Raw genomic sequence first — 24925 nt, 5'->3', positions numbered from 1 at the left:
CTGACCTGCTTCTCTGGCTCTACAGCAGCTCTGCGGACCTGCTTCTCTGGCTCTACAGCAGCTCTGCTGACTTGGTTTTCTGGCTCTACAGCAGCTCTGCTGATCTGGTTCTCTAGCTCTACAGCAGCTCTGCTGACCTGGTTCCCTGGGTCTACAGCGCCACTGCTGACCGGTTTCTCTGGCTCTAGAGCAGCTCTGCAGACTTGGTTCTCTGGCGCTACAACTGCTCTGCTGACCAAGTTCTCTGGCTCTAGAGCAGCTCTGCTAACCTGGTTCTCTGGCTCTACAGCAGCTCTGCTGACCTGGTTCTCTGGCTCTACAGCAGCTCTGCTGACCTGGTTCTCTGGCTCTACAGCAGCTCTGCTGACTTGGTTTCTCTGGCTCTACAGCAGCTCTGCTGACTTGGTTTCTCTGGCTCTACAGCAGCTCTACTGACCTGGTTCTAAGGCTCTACAGCAGTTCCACTGACCTGGTTCTCTGGCTCTACAACACATCTGCTGACCTGGTTCGCTGACCTGGTTCTCTGGCCCAGTTCTCTGGCCATAGAGCAGCTCTGCTGACATCGTTCTCCAGATCTACAGCAGCTCTACTGACCTGGTGCTCTGGCTCTATAGCAGCTCTGCTGACCTGGTTCTCTGGCTTTACAGCAGCTCTGCTGACCAGGTTCTCAGGCTCTATAGCAGCTCTGCTAACCTGGTTCTCCGGCTCTGCAATGGCTCTGCTGACCAGATTCTCAGGCTCTAGAACAGCTCTGCTGACCTGGTTCTCTGGCTCTAGAGCGGCTCTGCTGACCTGGTTCTGTGGCTCTACAGCACCTTGATGACCTTCTTCTCTGGCTCTGCAGCAGCTCTGCTGACCTCGTTCTCTGGCTCTCCAGCATCTCTGCTGACCTGGTTCTAAGACTCTACAGCAGCTCGGCAGACCTGGTTCTCTGGCTCTACAGCAGCTTGCTGACCTGGTTCTGTGGCTCTACAACACCTCTGCTGACCTGGTTCGCTGACCTGGTTCTCTGGCCCAGTTCTCTGGCCATAGAGCAGCTCTGCTGACATCGTTCTCCAGATCTACAGCAGCTCTACTGACCTGGTGCTCTGGCTCTATAGCAGCTCTGCTGACCTGGTTCTCTGGCTATACAGCAGCTCTGCGGACCTGGTTCTCTGGCTCTACAGCAACTCTGCTGACCTGGTTCTCTGCCTTTACAGCAGCTCTGCTGACCAGGTTCTCAGGCTCTATAGCAGCTCTGCTAACCTGGTTCTCCGGCTCTGCAATGGCTCTGCTGACCAGGTTCTCAGGCTCTACAGCAGCTTGCTGACCTGGTTCTCTGGCTCTAGAGTGGCTCTGCTGACCTGGTTCTCTGGCTCTAGAACAGCTCTGCTGACCTGGTTCTCTGGCTCTAGAGCGGCTCTGCTGACCTGGTTTTCAGGCTCTAGAGTGGCTCTGCTGACCTGGTTTTCTGGCTCTACAGCAGCTCTGCTGACATGGTTCTCTGGCTCTACAATGGCTCTGCTGTCCTGGTTCTCTTGCTCTACAGCAGGTCTGATGACCTGGTTTTCTGGCTCTAGAGCGGCTCTGCTGACCTGGTTCTCTGTAGCGGCTCTGCTGACCTGGTTCTCTGGAGCGGCTCTGCTGACCCGGTTCTCCGGATCTACAGCACTTCTGCTGACCTGGTGCTCTGGCTCTACAACAGCTCTGCTGACCTGGTTCTCTGGCTCTACAGCAGCTCTGCGGACCTGGTTCTCTGGCTCTACAGCAGCTCTGCTGACCTAGTTCTAAGGTTCTACAGCAGCTCCGCTGAACTGGTTCTCTGGCTCTACAGCAGCCTGCTGACCTGGTTCTCTGGCTCTTCAGCGGCTCTGCTGACCTGGTTCTCAGGCTCTACAACGGCTCTGCTGACCTGGTTCTCAGGCTCTACAACGGCTCTGCTGACCTGGGTCTCGGGCTCTACAACGGCTCTGCTGACTTGGTTCTATGGCTCTACAGCAACTCTGCTGACCTGGTTCTCTGTCTCTAGAGCAGCTCTGCTCACCTAGTTCTCAGGCTTTACAACTGCTCTGCTGACCTGGTTCTATGGCTCTAAAACGGCTCTTCTGACCTGGTTCTATGGCTCTACAGCAGCTCTGCTGACTTGGTTCTCTGGCTCTAGTGCGGCTCTGCTGGCCTGGTTCCCTGGATCTACAGCAGCTCTGCTGAACTGGGTCTCAGGCTCTACAATGGGTCTGCTGACCTGGTTCTATGGCTCTACAGAAGCTCTGCTGACCTGGTTCTATGGCTCTACAGCAGCTTACTGACCAGCTTCTCTGGCTCTACAGCAGCTTGATGACCTGCTTCTCTGGCTCTGCAGCAGCTCTGCTAACCTCGTTCTAAGGCTCTACAGCAGCTCGGCTGACCTGGTTCTCTGGCTCTACAGCAGCTTGCTGACCTGGTTCTCTGGCTATACAGCAGCTCTGTGGACCTGGTTCTCTGGCTCCACAGCAGCTCTGCTGACCTGGTTCTCTGGCTCTACAGCAGCTCTGCTGACCTGGTTCTCAGGCTCTAGAACAACTCTGCTGACCTTGTTCTCTGGCTCTAGAACAACTCTGCTGACCTGCTTCTCTGGCTCTACAGCAGCTCTGCGGACCTGCTTCTCTGGCTCTACAGCAGCTCTGCTGACTTGGTTCTCTGGCTCTACAGCAGCTCTGCTGATCTGGTTCTCTAGCTCTACAGCAGCTCTGCTGACCTGGTTCCCTGGGTCTACAGTGCCACTGCTGACCGGTTTCTCTGGCTCTAGAGCAGCTATGCTGACCTGGTGCTCTGGCGCTACAACTGCTCTGCTGACCAAGTTCTCTGGCTCTAAGGCAGCTCTGCTAACCTGGTTCTCTGGCTCTACAGCAGCTCTGCTGACCTGGTTCTCTGGCTCTACAGCAGCTCTGCTGACCTGGTTCTCTGGCTCTACAGCAGCTCTGCTGACTTGGTTTCTCTGGCTTTACAGCAGCTCTGCTGACTTGGTTTCTCTGGCTCTACAGCAGCTCTACTGACCTGGTTTTAAGGCTCTACAGCAGCTCCGCTGACCTGGTTCTCTGGCTCTACAACACCTCTGCTGACCTGGTTCACTGACCTGGTTCTCTGGCCCAGTTCTCTGGCCATAGAGCAGCTCTGCTGACATCGTTCTCCAGATCTACAGCAGCTCTACTGACCTGGTGCTCTGGCTCTATAGCAGCTCTGCTGACCTGGTTCTCTGGCTATACAGCAGCTCTGCGGACCTGGTTCTCTGGCTCTACAGCAACTCTGCTGACCTGGTTCTCTGCCTTTACAGCAGCTCTGCTGACCAGGTTCTCAGGCTCTATAGCAGCTCTGCTAACCTGGTTCTCCGGCTCTTCAATGGCTCTGCTGACCAGGTTCTCAGGCTCTACAGCAGCTTGCTGACCTGGTTCTCTGGCTCTAGAGTGGCTCTGCTGACCTGGTTCTCTGGCTCTAGAACAGCTCTGCTGACCTGGTTCTCTGGCTCTAGAGCGGCTCTGCTGACCTGGTTTTCAGGCTCTAGAGTTGCTCTGCTGACCTGGTTTTCTGGCTCTACAGCAGCTTTGCTGTCCTGGTTCTCTTGCTCTACAGCAGCTCTGCTGACCTGGTTTTCTGGCTCTAGAGCGGTTCTGCTGACCTGGTTCTCTAGAGTGGCTCTGCTGTCCTGGTTCTCTGGAGCGGCTCTGCTGACCCGGTTCTCCGGATCTACAGCACTTCTGCTGACCTGGTGCTCTGGCTCTACAACAGCTCTGCGGACCTGGTTCTCTGGCTCTACAGCAGCTCTGCTGACCTAGTTCTAAGGTTCTACAGCAGCTCCGCTGACCTCATTCTCTGGCTCTACAGCAGCCTGCTGACCTGGTTCTCTGGCTCTTCAGCAGCTCTGCTGACCTGGTTCTCAGGCTCTACAACGGCTCTGCTGACCTGGTTCTCAGGCTCTACAACGGCTCTGCTGACCTGGGTCTCGGGCTCTACAACGGCTCTGCTGACTTGGTTCTATGGCTCTACAGCAGCTCTGCTGACCTGGTTCTCTGTCTCTAGAGCAGCTCTGCTCACCTAGTTTTCAGGCCTTACAACTGCTCTGCTGACCTGGTTCTATGGCTCTAAAACGGCTCTTCTGACCTGGTTCTATGGCTCTACAGCAGCTCTGCTGACTTGGTTCTCTGGCTCTAGTGCGGCTCTGCTGGCCTGGTTCCCTGGATCTACAGCAGCTCTGCTGACCTGGGTCTCAGGCTCTACAATGGGTCTGCTGACCTGGTTCTCTGGCTCTACAGAAGCTCTGCTGACCTGGTTCTATGGCTCTACAGCAGCTTACTGACCAGTTTCTCTGGCTCTACAGCAGCTTGATGACCTGCTTCTCTGGCTCTGCAGCAGCTCTGCTGACCTCGTTCTAAGGCTCTACAGCAGCTCGGCTGACCTGGTTCTCTGGCTCTACAGCAGCTTGCTGACCTGGTTCTCTGGCTATACAGCAGCTCTGCGGACCTGGTTCTCTGGCTCTACAGCAGCTCTGCTGACCTGGTTCTCTGGCTCTACCGTAGCTCTGCTGAACTGGTTCTCAGGCTCTAGAACAACTCTGCTGACCTTGTTCTCTGGCTCTAGAACAACTCTGCTGACCTGCTTCTCTGGCTCTACAGCAGCTCTGCGGACCTGCTTCTCTGGCTCTACAGCAGCTCTGCTGACTTGGTTTTCTGGCTCTACAGCAGCTCTGCTGATCTGGTTCTCTAGCTCTACAGCAGCTCTGCTGACCTGGTTCCCTGGGTCTACAGCGCCACTGCTGACCGGTTTCTCTGGCTCTAGAGCAGCTCTGCAGACTTGGTTCTCTGGCGCTACAACTGCTCTGCTGACCAAGTTCTCTGGCTCTAGAGCAGCTCTGCTAACCTGGTTCTCTGGCTCTACAGCAGCTCTGCTGACCTGGTTCTCTGGCTCTACAGCAGCTCTGCTGACCTGGTTCTCTGGCTCTACAGCAGCTCTGCTGACTTGGTTTCTCTGGCTCTACAGCAGCTCTGCTGACTTGGTTTCTCTGGCTCTACAGCAGCTCTACTGACCTGGTTCTAAGGCTCTACAGCAGTTCCGCTGACCTGGTTCTCTGGCTCTACAACACATCTGCTGACCTGGTTCGCTGACCTGGTTCTCTGGCCCAGTTCTCTGGCCATAGAGCAGCTCTGCTGACATCGTTCTCCAGATCTACAGCAGCTCTACTGACCTGGTGCTCTGGCTCTATAGCAGCTCTGCTGACCTGGTTCTCTGACTTTACAGCAGCTCTGCTGACCAGGTTCTCAGGCTCTATAGCAGCTCTGCTAACCTGGTTCTCCGGCTCTGCAATGGCTCTGCTGACCAGGTTCTCAGGCTCTAGAACAGCTCTGCTGACCTGGTTCTCTGGCTCTAGAGCGGCTCTGCTGACCTGGTTCTGTGGCTCTACAGCACCTTGATGACCTTCTTCTCTGGCTCTGCAGCAGCTCTGCTGACCTCGTTCTCTGGCTCTCCAGCATCTCTGCTGACCTGGTTCTAAGACTCTACAGCAGCTCGGCAGACCTGGTTCTCTGGCTCTACAGCAGCTTGCTGACCTGGTTCTGTGGCTCTACAACACCTCTGCTGACCTGGTTCGCTGACCTGGTTCTCTGGCCCAGTTCTCTGGCCATAGAGCAGCTCTGCTGACATCGTTCTCCAGATCTACAGCAGCTCTACTGACCTGGTGCTCTGGCTCTATAGCAGCTCTGCTGACCTGGTTCTCTGGCTATACAGCAGCTCTGCGGACCTGGTTCTCTGGCTCTACAGCAACTCTGCTGACCTGGTTCTTTGCCTTTACAGCAGCTCTGCTGACCAGGTTCTCAGGCTCTATAGCAGCTCTGCTAACCTGGTTCTCCGGCTCTGCAATGGCTCTGCTGACCAGGTTCTCAGGCTCTACAGCAGCTTGCTGACCTGGTTCTCTGGCTCTAGAGTGGCTCTGCTGACCTGGTTCTCTGGCTCTAGAACAGCTCTGCTGACCTGGTTCTCTGGCTCTAGAGCGGCTCTGCTGACCTGGTTTTCAGGCTCTAGAGTGGCTCTGCTGACCTGGTTTTCTGGCTCTACAGCAGCTCTGCTGACATGGTTCTCTGGCTCTACAATGGCTCTGCTGTCCTGGTTCTCTTGCTCTACAGCAGGGCTGATGACCTGGTTTTCTGGCTCTAGAGCGGCTCTGCTGACCTGGTTCTCTAGAGCGGCTCTGCTGACCTGGTTCTCTGGAGCGGCTCTACTGACCCGGTTCTCTGGATCTACAGCACTTCTGCTGACCTGGTGCTCTGGCTCAACAACAGCTCTGCTGACCTGGTTCTCTGGCTCTACAGCAGCTCTGCGGACCTGGTTCTCTGACTCTACAGCAGCTCTGCTGATCTAGTTCTAAGGTTCTACAGCAGCTCCGCTGACCTGGTTGTCTGGCTCTACAGCAGCCTGCTGACCTGGTTCTCTGTCTCTAGAGCAGCTCTGCTCACCTAGTTCTCAGGCTTTACAACTGCTCTGCTGACCTGGTTCTATGGCTCTAAAACGGCTCTTCTGACCTGGTTCTATGGCTCTACAGCAGCTCTGCTGACTTGGTTCTCTGGCTCTAGTGCGGCTCTGCTGGCCTGGTTCCCTGGATCTACAGCAGCTCTGCTGACCTGGGTCTCAGGCTCTACAATGGGTCTGCTGACCTGGTTCTCTGGCTCTACAGAAGCTCTGCTGACCTGGTTCTATGGCTCTACAGCAGCTTACTGACCAGCTTCTCTGGCTCTACAGCAGCTTGATGACCTGCTTCTCTGGCTCTGAAGCAGCTCTGCTAACCTCGTTCTAAGGCTCTACAGCAGCTCGGCTGACCTGGTTCTCTGGCTCTACAGCAGCTTGCTGACCTGGTTCTCTGGCTATACAGCAGCTCTGCGGACCTGGTTCTCTGGCTCTACAGCAGCTCTGCTGACCTGGTTCTCTGGCTCTACAGCAGCTCTGCTGAACTGGTTCTCAGGCTCTAGAACAACTCTGCTGACCTTGTTCTCTGGCTCTAGAACAACTCTGCTGACCTGCTTCTCTGGCTCTACAGCAGCTCTGCGGACCTGCTTCTCTGGCTCTACAGCAGCTCTGCTGACTTGGTTTTCTGGCTCTACAGCAGCTCTGCTGATCTGGTTCTCTAGCTCTACAGCAGCTCTGCTGACCTGGTTCCCAGGGTCTACAGCGCCACTGCTGACCGGTTTCTCTGGCTCTAGAGCAGCTCTGCAGACTTGGTTCTCTGGCGCTACAACTGCTCTGCTGACCAAGTTCTCTGGCTCTAGAGCAGCTCTGCTCACCTGGTTCTCTGGCTCTACAGCAGCTCTGCTGACCTGGTTCTCTGGCTGTACAGCAGCTCTGCTGACCTGGTTCTCTGGCTCTACAGCAGCTCTGCTGACTTGGTTTCTCTGGCTCTACAGCAGCTCTGCTGACTTGGTTTCTCTGGCTCTACAGCAGCTCTACTGACCTGGTTCTAAGGCTCTACAGCAGTTCCGCTGACCTGGTTCTCTGGCTCTACAACACATCTGCTGACCTGGTTCGCTGACCTGGTTCTCTGGCCCAGTTCTCTGGCCATAGAGCAGCTCTGCTGACATCGTTCTCCAGATCTACAGCAGCTCTACTGACCTGGTGCTCTGGCTCTATAGCAGCTCTGCTGACCTCGTTCTCTGGCTTTACAGCAGCTCTGCTGACCAGGTTCTCAGGCTCTATAGCAGCTCTGCTAACCTGGTTCTCCGGCTCTGCAATGGCTCTGCTGACCAGGTTCTCAGGCTCTAGAACAGCTCTGCTGACCTGGTTCTCTGGCTCTAGAGCGGCTCTGCTGACCTGGTTCTGTGGCTCTACAGCACCTTGATGACCTTCTTCTCTGGCTCTGCAGCAGCTCTGCTGACCTCGTTCTCTGGCTCTCCAGCATCTCTGCTGACCTGGTTCTAAGACTCTACAGCAGCTCGGCAGACCTGGTTCTCTGGCTCTACAGCAGCTTGCTGACCTGGTTCTGTGGCTCTACAACACCTCTGCTGACCTGGTTCGCTGACCTGGTTCTCTGGCCCAGTTCTCTGGCCATAGAGCAGCTCTGCTGACATCGTTCTCCAGATCTACAGCAGCTCTACTGACCTGGTGCTCTGGCTCTATAGCAGCTCTGCTGACCTGGTTCTCTGGCTATACAGCAGCTCTGCGGACCTGGTTCTCTGGCTCTACAGCAACTCTGCTGACCTGGTTCTCTGCCTTTACAGCAGCTCTGCTGACCAGGTTCTCAGGCTCTATAGCAGCTCTGCTAACCTGGTTCTCCGGCTCTGCAATGGCTCTGCTGACCAGGTTCTCAGGCTCTACAGCAGCTTGCTGACCTGGTTCTCTGGCTCTAGAGTGGCTCTGCTGACCTGGTTCTCTGGCTCTAGAACAGCTCTGCTGACCTGGTTCTCTGGCTCTAGAGCGGCTCTGCTGACCTGGTTTTCAGGCTCTAGAGTGGCTCTGCTGACCTGGTTTTCTGGCTCTACAGCAGCTCTGCTGACATGGTTCTCTGGCTCTACAATGGCTCTGCTGTCCTGGTTCTCTTGCTCTACAGCAGGTCTGATGACCTGGTTTTCTGGCTCTAGAGCGGCTCTGCTGACCTGGTTCTCTAGAGCGGCTCTGCTGACCTGGTTCTCTGGAGCGGCTCTGCTGACCCGGTTCTCCGGATCTACAGCACTTCTGCTGACCTGGTGCTCTGGCTCTACAACAGCTCTGCTGACCTGGTTCTCTGGCTCTACAGCAGCTCTGCGGACCTGGTTCTCTGGCTCTACAGCAGCTCTGCTGACCTAGTTCTAAGGTTCTACAGCAGCTCCGCTGACCTGGTTCTCTGGCTCTACAGCAGCCTGCTGACCTGGTTCTCTGGCTCTTCAGCGGCTCTGCTGACCTGGTTCTCAGGCTCTACAACGGCTCTGCTGACCTGGTTCTCAGGCTCTACAACGGCTCTGCTGACCTGGGTCTCGGGCTCTACAACGGCTCTGCTGACTTGGTTCTATGGCTCTACAGCAGCTCTGCTGACCTGGTTCTCTGTCTCTAGAGCAGCTCTGCTCACCTAGTTCTCAGGCTTTACAACTGCTCTGCTGACCTGGTTCTATGGCTCTAAAACGGCTCTTCTGACCTGGTTCTATGGCTCTACAGCAGCTCTGCTGACTTGGTTCTCTGGCTCTAGTGCGGCTCTGCTGGCCTGGTTCCCTGGATCTACAGCAGCTCTGCTGACCTGGGTCTCAGGCTCTACAATGGGTCTGCTGACCTGGTTCTCTGGCTCTACAGAAGCTCTGCTGACCTGGTTCTATGGCTCTACAGCAGCTTACTGACCAGCTTCTCTGGCTCTACAGCAGCTTGATGACCTGCTTCTCTGGCTCTGCAGCAGCTCTGCTAACCTCGTTCTAAGGCTCTACAGCAGCTCGGCTGACCTGGTTCTCTGGCTCCACAGCAGCTTGCTGACCTGGTTCTCTGGCTATACAGCAGCTCTGTGGACCTGGTTCTCTGGCTCTACAGCAGCTCTGCTGACCTGGTTCTCTGGCTCTACAGCAGCTCTGCTGACCTGGTTCTCAGGCTCTAGAACAACTCTGCTGACCTTGTTCTCTGGCTCTAGAACAACTCTGCTGACCTGCTTCTCTGGCTCTACAGCAGCTCTGCGGACCTGCTTCTCTGGCTCTACAGCAGCTCTGCTGACTTGGTTCTCTGACTCTACAGCAGCTCTGCTGATCTGGTTCTCTAGCTCTACAGCAGCTCTGCTGACCTGGTTCCCTGGGTCTACAGTGCCACTGCTGACCGGTTTCTCTGGCTCTAGAGCAGCTCTGCTGACCTGGTGCTCTGGCGCTACAACTGCTCTGCTGACCAAGTTCTCTGGCTCTAAGGCAGCTCTGCTAACCTGGTTCTCTGGCTCTACAGCAGCTCTGCTGACCTGGTTCTCTGGCTCTACAGCAGCTCTGCTGACCTGGTTCTCTGGCTCTACAGCAGCTCTGCTGACTTGGTTTCTCTGGCTTTACAGCAGCTCTGCTGACTTGGTTTCTCTGGCTCTACAGCAGCTCTACTGACCTGGTTTTAAGGCTCTACAGCAGCTCCGCTGACCTGGTTCTCTGGCTCTACAACACCTCTGCTGACCTGGTTCGCTGACCTGGTTCTCTGGCCCAGTTCTCTGGCCATAGAGCAGCTCTGCTGACATCGTTCTCCAGATCTACAGCAGCTCTACTGACCTGGTGCTCTGGCTCTATAGCAGCTCTGCTGACCTGGTTCTCTGGCTATACAGCAGCTCTGCGGACCTGGTTCTCTGGCTCTACAGCAACTCTGCTGACCTGGTTCTCTGCCTTTACAGCAGCTCTGCTGACCAGGTTCTCAGGCTCTATAGCAGCTCTGCTAACCTGGTTCTCCGGCTCTTCAATGGCTCTGCTGACCAGGTTCTCAGGCTCTACAGCAGCTTGCTGACCTGGTTCTCTGGCTCTAGAGTGGCTCTGCTGACCTGGTTCTCTGGCTCTAGAACAGCTCTGCTGACCTGGTTCTCTGGCTCTAGAGCGGCTCTGCTGACCTGGTTTTCAGGCTCTAGAGTTGCTCTGCTGACCTGGTTTTCTGGCTCTACAGCAGCTCTGCTGTCCTGGTTCTCTTGCTCTACAGCAGCTCTGCTGACCTGTTTTTCTGGCTCTAGAGCGGTTCTGCTGACCTGGTTCTCTAGAGCGGCTCTGCTGTCCTGGTTCTCTGGAGCGGCTCTGCTGACCCGGTTCTCCGGATCTACAGCACTTCTGCTGACCTGGTGCTCTGGCTCTACAACAGCTCTGCTGACCCGGTTCTCCGGATCTACAGCACTTCTGCTGACCTGGTGCTCTGGCTCTACAACAGCTCTGCTGACCTGGTTCTCTGGCTCTACAGCAGCTCTGCGGACCTGGTTCTCTGGCTCTACAGCAGCTCTGCTGACCTAGTTCTAAGGTTCTACAGCAGCTCCGCTGACCTGGTTCTCTGGCTCTACAGCAGCCTGCTGACCTGGTTCTCTGTCTCTAGAGCAGCTCTGCTCACCTAGTTCTCAGGCTTTACAACTGCTCTGCTGACCTGGTTCTATGGCTCTAAAACGGCTCTTCTGACCTGGTTCTATGGCTCTACAGCAGCTCTGCTGACTTGGTTCTCTGGCTCTAGTGCGGCTCTGCTGGCCTGGTTCCCTGGATCTACAGCAGCTCTGCTGACCTGGGTCTCAGGCTCTACAATGGGTCTGCTGACCTGGTTCTCTGGCTCTACAGAAGCTCTGCTGACCTGGTTCTATGGCTCTACAGCAGCTTACTGACCAGCTTCTCTGGCTCTACAGCAGCTTGATGACCTGCTTCTCTGGCTCTGCAGCAGCTCTGCTAACCTCGTTCTAAGGCTCTACAGCAGCTCGGCTGACCTGGTTCTCTGGCTCTACAGCAGCTTGCTGACCTGGTTCTCTGGCTATACAGCAGCTCTGCGGACCTGGTTCTCTGGCTCTACAGCAGCTCTGCTGACCTGGTTCTCTGGCTCTACAGCAGCTCTGCTGAACTGGTTCTCAGGCTCTAGAACAACTCTGCTGACCTTGTTCTCTGGCTCTAGAACAACTCTGCTGACCTGCTTCTCTGGCTCTACAGCAGCTCTGCGGACCTGCTTCTCTGGCTCTACAGCAGCTCTGCTGACTTGGTTTTCTGGCTCTACAGCAGCTCTGCTGATCTGGTTCTCTAGCTCTACAGCAGCTCTGCTGACCTGGTTCCCTGGGTCTACAGCGCCACTGCTGACCGGTTTCTCTGGCTCTAGAGCAGCTCTGCAGACTTGGTTCTCTGGCGCTACAACTGCTCTGCTGACCAAGTTCTCTGGCTCTAGAGCAGCTCTGCTAACCTGGTTCTCTGGCTCTACAGCAGCTCTGCTGACCTGGTTCGCTGGCTGTACAGCAGCTCTGCTGACCTGGTTCTCTGGCTCTACAGCACCTCTGCTGACTTGGTTTCTCTGGCTCTACAGCAGCTCTGCTGACTTGGTTTCTCTGGCTCTACAGCAGCTCTACTGACCTGGTTCTAAGGCTCTACAGCAGTTCCGCTGACCTGGTTCTCTGGCTCTACAACACATCTGCTGACCTGGTTCGCTGACCTGGTTCTCTGGCCCAGTTCTCTGGCCATAGAGCAGCTCTGCTGACATCGTTCTCCAGATCTACAGCAGCTCTACTGACCTGGTGCTCTGGCTCTATAGCAGCTCTGCTGACCTGGTTCTCTGGCTTTACAGCAGCTCTGCTGACCAGGTTCTCAGGCTCTATAGCAGCTCTGCTAACCTGGTTCTCCGGCTCTGCAATGGCTCTGCTGACCAGGTTCTCAGGCTCTAGAACAGCTCTGCTGACCTGGTTCTCTGGCTCTAGAGCGGCTCTGCTGACCTGGTTCTGTGGCTCTACAGCACCTTGATGACCTTCTTCTCTGGCTCTGCAGCAGCTCTGCTGACCTCGTTCTCTGGCTCTCCAGCATCTCTGCTGACCTGGTTCTAAGACTCTACAGCAGCTCGGCAGACCTGGTTCTCTGGCTCTACAGCAGCTTGCTGACCTGGTTCTGTGGCTCTACAACACCTCTGCTGACCTGGTTCGCTGACCTGGTTCTCTGGCCCAGTTCTCTGGCCATAGAGCAGCTCTGCTGACATCGTTCTCCAGATCTACAGCAGCTCTACTGACCTGGTGCTCTGGCTCTATAGCAGCTCTGCTGACCTGGTTCTCTGGCTATACAGCAGCTCTGCGGACCTGGTTCTCTGGCTCTACAGCAACTCTGCTGACCTGGTTCTCTGCCTTTACAGCAGCTCTGCTGACCAGGTTCTCAGGCTCTATAGCAGCTCTGCTAACCTGGTTCTCCGGCTCTGCAATGGCTCTGCTGACCAGGTTCTCAGGCTCTACAGCAGCTTGCTGACCTGGTTCTCTGGCTCTAGAGTGGCTCTGCTGACCTGGTTCTCTGGCTCTAGAACAGCTCTGCTGACCTGGTTCTCTGGCTCTAGAGCGGCTCTGCTGACCTGGTTTTCAGGCTCTAGAGTGGCTCTGCTGACCTGGTTTTCTGGCTCTACAGCAGCTCTGCTGACATGGTTCTCTGGCTCTACAATGGCTCTGCTGTCCTGGTTCTCTTGCTCTACAGCAGGTCTGATGACCTGGTTTTCTGGCTCTAGAGCGGCTCTGCTGACCTGGTTCTCTAGAGCGGCTCTGCTGACCTGGTTCTCTGGAGCGGCTCTGCTGACCCGGTTCTCCGGATCTACAGCACTTCTGCTGACCTGGTGCTCTGGCTCTACAACAGCTCTGCTGACCTGGTTCTCTGGCTCTACAGCAGCTCTGCGGACCTGGTTCTCTGGCTCTACAGCAGCTCTGCTGACCTAGTTCTAAGGTTCTACAGCAGCTCCGCTGACCTGGTTCTCTGGCTCTACAGCAGCCTGCTGACCTGGTTCTCTGGCTCTTCAGCGGCTCTGCTGACCTGGTTCTCAGGCTCTACAACGGCTCTGCTGACCTGGTTCTCAGGCTCTACAACGGCTCTGCTGACCTGGGTCTCGGGCTCTACAACGGCTCTGCTGACTTGGTTCTATGGCTCTACAGCAGCTCTGCTGACCTGGTTCTCTGTCTCTAGAGCAGCTCTGCTCACCTAGTTCTCAGGCTTTACAACTGCTCTGCTGACCTGGTTCTATGGCTCTAAAACGGCTCTTCTGACCTGGTTCTATGGCTCTACAGCAGCTCTGCTGACTTGGTTCTCTGGCTCTAGTGCGGCTCTGCTGGCCTGGTTCCCTGGATCCACAGCAGCTCTGCTGACCTGGGTCTCAGGCTCTACAATGGGTCTGCTGACCTGGTTCTCTGGCTCTACAGAAGCTCTGCTGACCTGGTTCTATGGCTCTACAGCAGCTTACTGACCAGCTTCTCTGGCTCTACAGCAGCTTGATGACCTGCTTCTCTGGCTCTGCAGCAGCTCTGCTAACCTCGTTCTAAGGCTCTACAGCAGCTCGGCTGACCTGGTTCTCTGGCTCTACAGCAGCTTGCTGACCTGGTTCTCTGGCTATACAGCAGCTCTGTGGACCTGGTTCTCTGGCTCTACAGCAGCTCTGCTGACCTGGTTCTCTGGCTCTACAGCAGCTCTGCTGACCTGGTTCTCAGGCTCTAGAACAACTCTGCTGACCTTGTTCTCTGGCTCTAGAACAACTCTGCTGACCTGCTTCTCTGGCTCTACAGCAGCTCTGCGGACCTGCTTCTCTGGCTCTACAGCAGCTCGGCTGACTTGGTTCTCTGGCTCTACAGCAGCTCTGCTGATCTGGTTCTCTAGCTCTACAGCAGCTCTGCTGACCTGGTTCCCTGGGTCTACAGTGCCACTGCTGACCGGTTTCTCTGGCTCTAGAGCAGCTCTGCTGACCTGGTGCTCTGGCGCCACAACTGCTCTGCTGACCAAGTTCTCTGGCTCTAAGGCAGCTCTGCTAACCTGGTTCTCTGGCTCTACAGCAGCTCTGCTGACCTGGTTCTCTGGCTCTACAGCAGCTCTGCTGACCTGGTTCTCTGGCTCTACAGCAGCTCTGCTGACTTGGTTTCTCTGGCTTTACAGCAGCTCTGCTGACTTGGTTTCTCTGGCTCTACAGCAGCTCTGCTGACCTGGTTTTAAGGCTCTACAGCAGCTCCGCTGACCTGGTTCTCTGGCTCTAGAGTGGCTCTGCTGACCTGGTTCTCTGGCTCTAGAACAGCTCTGCTGACCTAGTTCTCTGGCTCTAGAGCGGCTCTGCTGACCTGGTTTTCAGGCTCTAGAGTGGCTCTGCTGACCTGGTTTTCTGGCTCTACAGCAGCTCTGCTGACATGGTTCTCTGGCTCTACAATGGCTCTGCTGTCCTGGTTCTCTTGCTCTACAGCAGGTCTGATGACCTGGTTTTCTGGCTCTAGAGCGGCTCTGCTGACCTGGTTCTCTAGAGCGGCTCTGCTGACCTGGTTCTCTGGAGCGGCTCTGCTGACCCGGTTCTCCGGATCTACAGCACTTCTGCTGACCTGGTGCTCTGGCTCTACAACAGCTCTGCTGACCTGGTTCTCTGGCTCTACAGCAGCTCTGCGGACCTGGTTCTCTGGCTCTACAGCAGCTCTGCTGACCTAGTTCTAAGGTTCTACAGCAGCTCCGCTGACCTGGTTCTCTGGCTCTACAGCAGCCTGCTGACCTGGTTCTCTGGCTCTTCAGCGGCTCTGCTGACCTGGTTCTCAGGCTCTACAACGGCTCTGCTGACCTGGTTCTCAGGCTCTACAACGGCTCTGCTGACCTGGGTCTCGGGCTCTACAACGGCTCTGCTGACTTGGTTCTATGGCTCTACAGCAGCTCTGCTGACCTGGTTCTCTGTCTCTAGAGCAGCTCTGCTCACCTAGTTCTCAGGCTTTACAACTGCTCTGCTGACCTGGTTCTATGGCTCTAAAACGGCTCTTCTGACCTGGTTCTATGGCTCTACAGCAGCTCTGCTGACTTGGTTCTCTGGCTCTAGTGCGGCTCTGCTGGCCTGTGTAGGAGAGTAGGGTCTGCTATCCTATGGTCACCCCAAATTTTTGCTTTTTGCTTCACTGGTTTTTGACATATTGAGGCTGTGGGCCTGCCGATCAGACCCCCAGCCTGCTGTTCTCTCTACTAAATTAAAACTATGCACCCTAGGTGCATAACCAATTGGAAGTGGATCACCCTGTCAGCCCCTGTACCAGTGTACACTAGGTACCCAGGGCATTGGTGTACCCAAGGCCTGCCAAGGGCTGCAGCATGTATTATGCCACCCCAGGCTTGGCCTAACAATTTGACACAACTGGCTGATCACTCAGCTGGGGTAAGTTGGTGTAATCACCTCTTACTTAGGTGTAGTATACCTATACCTAACCTTAAATGGGACACCTGGTAACCTATAAGTCACTCCTATGGCAGGCCTTAACAATCCTGAAGGCAGAGTGCTTGGTTCCATGTGAGATGGTGCTCTGGCATGAGCTGAGCCTGTCTGCAGTGGTCGGAACAACTTCCTTCTACTGTTTCCAGATATCGTCATACCATATACTCTTAAGTGCATTATGAACCTCGCGGTTAAATGCTATCTTTGGTTTGGCTTTATCAAAACATGTCGAGTAAGGTGTCATACGAATTGGAATACTAACCCCTCGCCAATTCTGGCGACGGGGTTAGCATTCCACCCTTCTAGAGGGACACGACATGTACAGTACCTGAAACCCGGGTAAAATCAGACATAGCCTCAGCTCCACAAAATGGATGCTGCCACCACAGACACAAGTCTGCCCTCCTGCTGCTGGGAGTCCTTCCAGCTTGGGAGGTGTGGACAAAGGGTTTCCTGCCAGGGGAGGTGCGTGCACCACCCCAGACAGGATTTTGTGTATTGGTCAGGTAGGGCTTGAAAGAAACCAGACATGCCTGTGGCTCACAAGGAGCCTCGGTGCATATGCCAGTTCAAACCGGTCCTGGGGCACACCAGTCCCGGGCCTGGGGCGAGCTGGACAAAGGATTGGGGGTGTAACCACCCCCCTTCCTGGTCCCACCCATAGGGAGGGACCTAGCAGGTAGTCCGGCCCCTAGAATCCGAATAAAGGTAGGAGCTGTGTCCTAAGACTTCAGACATCCTGGAATCAACTTAAAACTAAGAAGAAGACGGGAACTTCGACGCTCTGCTGCACAGAGGACTGAAGCCAATCTCCCCTGTGGTCAGGGAGTGACCACCTTGCTAACGCAAGCACCATCCAGCGAATCAACGTCTGCTTTGCCGCCGCCTCCCGCCGGAGCCCGAGCCCAGAGACTGACAAGACCTGGACCTCCAGACCTCTCACCGCCCGATCCACAGTCCCTGCAAAGAGGAGACCCGTGGAGGCACCGAGACACGTGGAGCCAGCCATCTTGAAACGACTACGACAAGCTGACCAGTGCAACAACCGAGGCTCCCTCCAAGTTGTGCTTTGGGTCCTGAGAAGCCCAACCCTCGAGCAGCATCTGCACCAAAGGTGAGCCCTCCAGCATCTCCACGATCTGCGTGGGGCCCTTCTGCATTTTGCCACTCGACGCGCCTAACCGGTTGCTGGCCCGCTGGCTAGTGGCCATCTTGGCGACGAAATCTACGACAAACACCGCTGGTCTGGTTGCTCCAGACTGGCCCTTGCTCCCCTCCAAAGGAGCAGTTCCTCTGACCTTGCTGGTCAGAACCATCAGCTTAAACTCCTTGCCTACAACAATTGCTTTTGCCAAGGCTTGTTTGCTTCGATCAAGTCGCCGACACCGCCGACAGCGAGAGCCTGCGTGGGACAGCTCGTGACTCGACTCCTGGACGTCGTCGACCTTCAGGGACCACGTGGCTGCAGAGTCAAGCTACACCTTCCTTCCTGTTTGCACCCGACATCGCCTGGTACCCACCTGGTGCCACGCTGGTCACTGGCTAGTGACTGTGAACACTGTCCCCTCTGCTTTCAGGTCTTCAACATCTCCGATCCACTCTTGGATCCACTGCATCTCTTCCCGACCGACCGCCTGCAGCCCTTTTGTCTACAGGCCCCACGGAACAGATAGAAGAAACCCGACGCACTTCGAGGCCTATGCACCCGCTTCCTGTGGGTGAGGTAAAGCTGGCACACCTGTGCCCAAGTGTAGTATTACATCTCTAGTGCCTGTGTTCCAAATCTTAAGTTCCTAGGTCATCCGGAAGATTCCTTTTGCAGTAACTTTGTACTTTTTACGCACCCATTGAAACCTATGGGAGCACGCGTGTGACTATTTGCTCTGCACACGCCACCCGTGGACCTCCTGGTCACTAACTGACGTTAGCTCCTTGTAGGCCCAGCGATTCTAGAGGCCCTAGGCCTTTTCCCTTTTCTGTTCGTGGTACTTATACCACTATTTTAGTATATGGTTCGAGTGGCCACCAGGGCCTATCCATATAAAGTGCAACTTCTGTGTATTCTGTGATAATCTTGTTTGACGATTTGTGCTCCTGTGCTCATAAAGAGACTAGGGGTTACTTTGAGAAATAAATACATATATATTTTGAATATATATCTGTGTGGTGTCCTTTCATTGGTATAAAAGGGGGTTACTATTGGTAAAACAGCTTGCTTAACACGCATCACGAGTTTAGCCTCAAAGACTGCTTAGCCTACGCTACCACTAGGGCAGCTGGTCCGAAAAGGTTGACTTACAACCACACCATAAGGGTTGCTTGGCATGGTACAAGGTGATCACTTTAACTAGTGAGCATCATATACCAGGCCAACTTCTCACATTGGTGAGCAGCGGTTGGATTTGAGCTTGCTGTGTTTTACCATTGTAATCTCTTGGTTACCAATTGAAAGATCACATAGGTACCTGTAGGTACATATAAAACAAGATTAGATATACTTAAGTTCTACTGAACTTAGTTGTTGTAGAGCAAAGGGAGTAGCACACCCTGACTACAACTACTAGATAGGTTTAGTAGGTAAACCCAAGTGTAGGTAGATTGCAACACATCCACCCACACTTAAGAGCAATGGCTGGGGCAGAGGGGTCCACTGTACCCATCTCTGTTGAGAGTGACCCCCCGAGGGCACCATCCATCTATGCTACCCTTAATCAAAATGAGCTCAGGCAGCTGGCAACTCTTAGAGGCCTTAAACAGCCCAAGAACCCTACCTCTGCTTTGCTCAGAGAGCTCTTGCAAGAAGATGAAAATCAAAAAGAGCTCAGGAAAGCTTCCCAGTTAGCCCCCTTAGGGACAGGAACAGGAGGCCCCCCTTCTGAAGATGCCACTGAAGTACCCCTTCCCAATAGTCACCCCTTAGATGGGATGCCTACCACAGAGGATGAGAGTGAAAAGGATACTGACAGTAGTGAGGATGAAGGGAGAACTAGCCCAGTGCCAAGTGTTATACTTGGCCCAGCTAAACTAAGGCTATTGGGGACTGACAGTGGGTTCACCCCACTGGATCTCCCCAGTGGACTTAACACAGGGCTTGGAAGGCAAAGGAATCGCTCAGGTGACTCCAATGCTTCCCATGGCTCTAGAGGCTCTCAAGGTCACTCCAGGAGAAGGATGACCACCCCTCAGAGGAGGGAACATGAGGCCAAGATGCAAGAAGCTCAGCTGAGGATCAGGAAGCAGGAGCTAGAAGTAGCCCTGATGGAAGAGAAACTTAGCAAGGCTAGACAGCATAAAGAGAGTGGGTCTATACCCACTGGTGGCAGCATTGTCCCTAAGGACAAAGATAGGGTTTTCGATAATAGAAACCTGTCTAAGGTTGTGCCCCCCTACAAAAGTGGGGATGACATCCACAAGTGGATAACTGCTCTTGAGAGGGCCTGCAAAGTACAGCAGGTTCCTGAAGACCAGTGGGCAGCAATCCTCTGGCTCTCCTTTGAGGGAAGAGGCAGAGACAGACTCCTCACTGTTAGAGAAGAGGATGTCAGAAACTACAGAGTCCTGAAGAGTGTTCTAGTTGATGGGTTAGGCTTAACCACTGAGCAGTACAGGTTAATGTTCAGAGACACCCAAAAGACACAGACTCAGGACTGGTCTGAATACATTGAATGTGCCACTAAGGCTTTGGAGGGTTGGTTGCTGGGAAGTAAGGTATCTGATTTTACAGGATTGTATAATTTGATGATGAGAGAACAGATTTTAAATAACTGTCAAAACCAGCAACTGCATCAACACTTGGTTGACTCTGATCTGACCTCTCCCCAAGAATTGGGAAAGAAGGCAGACAAATGGGTCAGAACCAGGGTTAAGCAAAAGAACCAGAACCAGGGCCAAGGGGGTGATCAGAAGAAAACAGACCAAAAGGGTGGAGATCAGAAACCTAAAGACCAGAAGTCTTCAACAGGGCCCCAAACTACTACTAAGGAGGGTGGGTCCCAACAGTCCAAAAAGAAGAAAGAAGGTCAAAAGAAACCCTGGTGCAATCATTGCAAGAATACAACTCACTGGACTAGTGATTGCAAAAAGGGTGGAGCCCCCAACACTGTTGCCCCTAAGGCACCTGCTCCCAGTACTACCGTTAGCAGTGTTGGTCCCCAGACAAAGGGTGTAGTGGGAATCACTATGGGAACTGAAGGAGATTCTGACTTAGACAGAACCCTGACACAGGCAGTCTTGATCTGTGATGGGGACATTGATTTGTCCCTGACTGTGAGCCCCAGTAACCTGGGCAAGTACAGACAGACTCCTTTAATTAATGACAAAGTGGCTCAAGCCTACAGGGACACATGTGCCAGTGTCACTATGGTGACACCAGGCTTTGTGGACCCTGGACAGTACATACCAGGTGAGAACTACCTGGTGACCAATGCCAGCAATGCCACTACTTCACATAGTGTGGCAGTTGTTAACTTCTCATGGGGAGGGGTAACTGGCCTCAAAAGGGTTGTGGTTAGTGCAGACCTCCCAGTAGAATGTTTGTTGGGCAATGACCTAGAGAGTTCTCTATGGTCAGAAGTGGAGTACAGGACTCATGCAGAGATGTTAGGTATATCATCACATGTCCTTGCTGTGACCAGGTCACAGGCCAAAAAGTGCCTCACTGAACCACAGGTCTTGGATCCTGGAACAATGGACCAAGCACCTACCAAGAAGAAGAACAGGAGGGTCAAGGCTGTGCCTTCCCCCCTGCCTCAGAGTGATGATCAGCCTTCCCAGGAAGCTGATCTAGAAGACCCTGAAGGAACTGTCCCTGAAGAGCTTGAACCTGACCAGGTTGAGTTTCTGGGGACAGGGGGACCTTCAAGGGCTGACTTGAGGCAGGCTCAGTTATCCTGTCCCTCTCTTGAACCCCTCAGACAGCTGGCTGCTGCTGAGGCTGCTGGGAATGCTCAAGGTACCCATAAAGTGTATTGGGATGAAGGGCTCCTTTATTCAGAGGCTAGAGACCCCAAGCCTGGTGCAACCAGGAGGTTGGTTATACCTCTGCAATTTAGGGGCTTCCTTCTTACCTTGGCCCATGATATTCCTTTAGCAGGACACCTAGGCCAGAACAAGACCTGGGACAGACTTGTCCCTCACTTTCACTGGCCTCATATGAATGAAGATACAAAGGAGTTTTGTCGCTCCTGTGTTACCTGCCAAGCCAGTGGCAAATCAGGTGGCACAACAAAGGCCCCCCTGATACCACTACCTGTGGTGGGGGTTCCCTTTGAAAGAGTGGGAATAGACATAGTGGGTCCCATGGATCCTCCCACTGCATCTGGGCACAGATTTATACTGGTGGTAGTGGATCATGCCACCAGGTATCCAGAGGCAATTCCCCTTAGGACCACTACAGCCCCTGTTGTGGCCAGGGCCCTGCTGGGAGTATTCTCCAGAGTGGGGTTTCCTAAGGAGGTAGTATCTGACAGAGGTACCAACTTTATGTCAGGATACTTAACAGCTATGTGGAAGGAATGTGGTGTCAACTACAAGTTCACCACCCCTTATCACCCACAATGCAATGGGCTTGTTGAGAGATTCAACAAGACCCTAAAGGGTATGATCAAAGGATTACCTGAAAAGCTCAGGCGAAGATGGGACATCCTTCTACCCTGCCTTCTGTTTGCTTACAGAGAGGTCCCACAAAAAGGAGTTGGCTACAGCCCCTTTGAATTGTTGTTTGGGCACCCTGTGAGAGGCCCACTGTGTTTGGTGAAGGAAGGCTGGGAGTTACCTCTCAAAAAGCCTAAGCTAGACATAGTGGACTATGTACTTGGTCTCCGCTCCAGGATGGCTGAGTATATGGAGAAGGCATCCAAAAACCTTGAGGCAAGCCAGGCCTTACAGAAAGCTTGGCATGACCAAAAGGCTGTCTTGGTTGAGTTTCAGCCAGGACAGAAGGTATGGGTGTTGGAGCCAGTGGCCCCAGCAGCACTCCAAGACAAATGGTCTGGACCCCATACAATCCTGGAAAAGAAGGGAGAGGTCACCTACTTGGTCGACCTAGGAACTCCCAGGAGTCCCCACAGGGTACTCCATGTTAACAGGCTTAAAGCATATGTTGACAGGGCAGACATGGGCTTGCTCATGGCTACAGATGAGGGACAGGAGGAAGAGAGTGACCCTCTCCCAGACCTGTTGTCTCAGAACCCTGAAGATGGCTCAGTTGAAGGAGTGACCCTTGGAGGCAACCTCACTGCCCATCAGCAGACTGAATGTAGACAGGTTCTACAATCATTTTCACATATGTTTTCCTTGATACCTAGCCAAACTGACTGGTGTACCCATGTTGTGGACACTGGTGACAGTCTGCCTGTAAAGAACAAACTTTACAGACAACCTGACCACGTCAGGGACTGTATAAAGGCTGAGGTACATAAAATGCTGGAATTAGGGGTCATTGAACCCTCAGAGAGCCCCTGGGCTAGCCCAGTGGTTCTGGTCCCCAAACCTCACACCAAAGATGGCAAGAGAGAGATGAGGTTCTGTGTGGATTACAGAGGACTCAATGCTGTCACCAGGACAGATGCACACCCTATTCCAAGGGCAGATGAGCTCATAGACAAACTAGCTTCTGCAAAGTTTTTGAGCACATTTGACTTAACAGCTGGCTATTGGCAAATCAGATTAGCTGAGGAGTCTAAGGCCAAAACAGCATTCTCAACCCCAGGTGGGCACTACCAGTTTGTGGTGATGCCCTTTGGTCTGAAGAATGCACCTGCCACCTTCCAAAGGCTGGTGAACCAAGTCCTTACTGGGTTGGATGACTTTTGCGCAGCATATCTTGATGACATTGCTGTCTTTAGCTCCACCTGGGAGGATCACCTGATCCACCTGAAGAAGGCTCTTGGGGCTCTGCAAAGGGCAGGCCTCACTATCAAGGCTACTAAGTGCCAGATAGGGCAGAGTAAGGTTGTATATTTGGGCCACCTTGTAGGTGGAGGCCAAGTTCAACCACTGGAGAGTAAGATACAATCCATCAAGGACTGGTCCCCTCCAACCACCCAGACTCAAGTTCGAGCTTTCTTGGGCTTGACTGGGTACTACAGGAAGTTTGTTAAGAACTATGGGTCCATTGTGACTCCTCTTAATGATCTGACATCCAAGAAGATGCCCAAAAAGGTTCAGTGGACAGTAAGCTGTCAAAAGGCATTTGATGACCTGAAGGAGGCCATGTGCTCTGCACCTATCCTGAAAAGTCCTGACTACTCCAAAGAGTTTATTGTCCAAACAGATGCTTCTGAGTTGGGTGTGGGAGCTGTGCTGTCACAACTTAATGTAGATGGTCAAGACCAACCCATTGCTTTTATTAGCAGAAGGTTGACCCCCAGAGAGAAGAATTGGTCAGCTATTGAGAGGGAGGCCTTTGCTGTGGTGTGGGCCCTGAAGAAGCTGAGGCCATACTTGTTTGGCACTCACTTCAAGATTCAGACCGACCATAAGCCCCTCTTGTGGCTAAATCAGATGAAGGGTGAAAACCCCAAACTGCTTAGGTGGTCCATTTCCCTACAGGGGATGGACTTTACAGTGGAGCACCGGCCAGGTACTGACCATGGGAATGCAGATGGTCTCTCCAGGTACTTCCACTTAGGACATGAAGACGAGACTGGTCAAGGCTAGTTTAATGTCCCAGCGTTTGGGGGGGGTTGTGTAGGAGAGTAGGGTCTGCTATCCTATGGTCACCCCAAATTTTTGCTTTTTGCTTCACTGGTTTTTGACATATTGAGGCTGTGGGCCTGCCGATCAGACCCCCAGCCTGCTGTTCTCTCTACTAAATTAAAACTATGCACCCTAGGTGCATAACCAATTGGAAGTGGATCACCCTGTCAGCCCCTGTACCAGTGTACACTAGGTACCCAGGGCATTGGTGTACCCAAGGCCTGCCAAGGGCTGCAGCATGTATTATGCCACCCCAGGCTTGGCCTAACAATTTGACACAACTGGCTGATCACTCAGCTGGGGTAAGTTGGTGTAATCACCTCTTACTTAGGTGTAGTATACCTATACCTAACCTTAAATGGGACACCTGGTAACCTATAAGTCACTCCTATGGCAGGCCTTAACAATCCTGAAGGCAGAGTGCTTGGTTCCATGTGAGATGGTGCTCTGGCATGAGCTGAGCCTGTCTGCAGTGGTCGGAACAACTTCCTTCTACTGTTTCCAGATATCGTCATACCATATACTCTTAAGTGCATTATGAACCTCGCGGTTAAATGCTATCTTTGGTTTGGCTTTATCAAAACATGTCGAGTAAGGTGTCATACGAATTGGAATACTAACCCCTCGCCAATTCTGGCGACGGGGTTAGCATTCCACCCTTCTAGAGGGACACGACATGTACAGTACCTGAAACCCGGGTAAAATCAGACATAGCCTCAGCTCCACAAAATGGATGCTGCCACCACAGACACAAGTCTGCCCTCCTGCTGCTGGGAGTCCTTCCAGCTTGGGAGGTGTGGACAAAGGGTTTCCTGCCAGGGGAGGTGCGTGCACCACCCCAGACAGGATTTTGTGTATTGGTCAGGTAGGGCTTGAAAGAAACCAGACATGCCTGTGGCTCACAAGGAGCCTCGGTGCATATGCCAGTTCAAACCGGTCCTGGGGCACACCAGTCCCGGGCCTGGGGCGAGCTGGACAAAGGATTGGGGGTGTAACCACCCCCCTTCCTGGTCCCACCCATAGGGAGGGACCTAGCAGGTAGTCCGGCCCCTAGAATCCGAATAAAGGTAGGAGCTGTGTCCTAAGACTTCAGACATCCTGGAATCAACTTAAAACTAAGAAGAAGACGGGAACTTCGACGCTCTGCTGCACAGAGGACTGAAGCCAATCTCCCCTGTGGTCAGGGAGTGACCACCTTGCTAACGCAAGCACCATCCAGCGAATCAACGTCTGCTTTGCCGCCGCCTCCCGCCGGAGCCCGAGCCCAGAGACTGACAAGACCTGGACCTCCAGACCTCTCACCGCCCGATCCACAGTCCCTGCAAAGAGGAGACCCGTGGAGGCACCGAGACACGTGGAGCCAGCCATCTTGAAACGACTACGACAAGCTGACCAGTGCAACAACCGAGGCTCCCTCCAA

This window comes from Triturus cristatus, chromosome 1_1, assembly GCF_964204655.1.
Source record: "Triturus cristatus chromosome 1_1, aTriCri1.1, whole genome shotgun sequence".
Lineage (NCBI taxonomy): Eukaryota > Metazoa > Chordata > Amphibia > Caudata > Salamandridae > Triturus > Triturus cristatus.
The sequence above is the reverse complement of the archived record's forward strand: the minus strand, read 5'-3'. Positions refer to the sequence as shown.